The following is a 2,340-nucleotide window of genomic DNA, read 5'->3' on the forward strand; positions in this document are numbered from 1 at the left end:
ATCAGCATGGAAGATGGACAGGAGTGTGACCCTGTACAAGCCAACACCCCCAACCCCCCAGACTCGTTCATCCATGCACCCATCTGTCTGTCCGCGCTCCTTGCCATCTTTTACCCTGACAGACAAATGTCTTAGCACTACTCCAGTTCTGAAAGTGGCATGGTGGACTCTCTCTAGCTAGAATGATGATAATATTAATGAAAAATAAATAATTTTTATTTAGATGAACTTTGTCTGTCTGAGTATTTTGTTTGTTTGTTTGTCATGGTCATGTCTTGAAAGAAGAAAAACAACCTGTCTGAAATGTGAAAGAAATTGCGTAGAAGCCCGGAATGACCCTACATAAACTGAGTCAACATGAATTCAACAAAGGCCTGCACCAACTGTATGTGTTCTGTTCTCTGGGGTAAACGTTTATACATAGTTTCCTTACGGTGAAAATGTCAGAGTAAATATATTTATTTACAATTGCCCCTAAATTTCATTGGTAAAAGCTATATTTTTTCTAACATTAAATTGAATTTGAAATCAAGACATGGAAAATAGTGATAACCAGATACAGTATTTGAGTATACAGCTATTGTTTAATTTATATTAAGAAATTAGGTGGGGGAAAATGTTTGTTATAGCTCTAAAAACTAAAACATGAATACAAATTTTAATTGCTACAGATATTCTAACTAAATAAATACAAAAAAATAAATTTAGTAAGAAACTTTAACTGTAGACAGTTTACCGTAATTTCTCATGTATTATTATTATTATAAAAAACCTCACATTTTATAAATGCTGCCATCTAGAGGTTATGAAAACGCGGTATACTTTAATTCCAATATGCCACCGTCACCTAGAGGTTATGAAAAAGGTGTAGCCAACGTACTTATGACTGCAAATATGTACCGTTGTCCTCATAAGTTTACATACCCTGGCAGAATTTGTGAAAAATAGTTTTTTTCAATACGACTGATGACTGAACAACAACCTTCATTAATTTCTTCATGGTTATGTTTTGTTTAATGATAATGCTTTTCTGAAATGCGTGACAGTTTAATTTGAATATCATTAACATTAAATGTGTTTTGCCTTGTCCTTCATGTTTTCTTGAAAGAATTGTACCCATCTTACAAATTCTGCCTGGGTAATCAAACATAAGCAAAACTGTGTGTTTTCTCATTTACTAAATAAAAGTAGGGCTGTGAATTTCAAAATAAGAACAGGTAAAAAAGAATTATGTGTTTAAATAATGTGCTTAACTTAAAACTTAAAACAAGAAAAAAAATACAGATAAAACTACGTTTTGATCATATGGGTAGAATCAAAATCATGAATAGTAAAAATGCATTGTACATAGGTAGAAGGGTTTTCCAGAATTTTGAGTCAACTTTGGGGGGGTGTATTGTTCATGGGTGCACATAAGACACGGGAAATAACGATATTTGCTATAGTGGGCCGCAAAAAAACGATGAGGTAGCCTGGTTAACGTTCAGGTACATTATGGGAGACATGACTCCAGCGTAACCTAAACCATGCAGCAATCTGGTCTTCGAAGACGCTGATTCTTCTCAGCCGTTGTTGAAATTCAAGAGCTGTTATATATTTCTGGTACATTTTGGAAGTATTGAGACAAGGACTGAAAATGTGGAAAACACAGGCAATGGCCTGGGGCCATGAGATTTCCCGGAGCTTCCAAACACCTCATAAAAACTGATTAATAAAGTATTCTTTCAATTTAAAGCAAATATTGTTTTTGTCTTAATTCATGTGGTAAGAAACATATTGAAATGCTTAATTTATCATAATTTCAACTGCTCCCCCATCCCATCTCGTGCAATGGACTACCGTGGAACCTTGCTGTTTACGGGAGACAGTGACCTAACCCAACTGCGAATAGCGATTTTTCTACAAATCATTTACACTTCCCTAAAAGTGATTATAATGCCTATATATGTTTAAACTGTAAATATATCACAAACTATAGTTTCAAAACAAATAGTATTTCAAAACTTACAAAAATCTGAAAGCGTTGCAATAACCTTGAATATACAGTACAGTAAACAACTGAGAGCTAAGCATGCAGATACACATTATACAGTACCTGTATGGACAGTGGGGCAAAAAAAGTATTTTGGCCTGTAATTTTCATCCTTGGTATACCTCACCTATGAGAGACAAAATGAGAAAAAAACAAAAACAAATCGCGTCTAATTTTTAAAGAATTTATTATCAAATTATGGTGGAATATTTTCCACCATAATTTGATACATTGTAGGTGACCAAGTACTTATTAGTACTTGGTCACCTACAAACAAGCAAGATTTCTGGCTCTCACAGACCTGTAAC

The 2,340-nt window shown here is 34.2% G+C and overlaps 1 protein-coding gene across 1 annotated transcript in view; it reads left to right on the forward strand.

The window, feature by feature from the left end:
• csnk2a2b (casein kinase 2, alpha prime polypeptide b) overlaps nt 1-224 on the forward strand; it is a 19,768-nt gene extending 19,544 nt beyond the window's left edge. The window contains exon 12 of the mRNA XM_061677336.1: nt 1-224. This exon is cut by the window's left edge and continues 364 nt beyond it. The gene's annotated coding sequence lies outside the window, so the exon portion shown is untranslated.
• The last annotated feature ends 2,116 nt before the right edge of the window (nt 225-2,340 follow it).

The sequence above is a fragment of the Phycodurus eques genome, chromosome 5, assembly GCF_024500275.1.
Source record: "Phycodurus eques isolate BA_2022a chromosome 5, UOR_Pequ_1.1, whole genome shotgun sequence".
Classification (NCBI taxonomy): domain Eukaryota; kingdom Metazoa; phylum Chordata; class Actinopteri; order Syngnathiformes; family Syngnathidae; genus Phycodurus; species Phycodurus eques.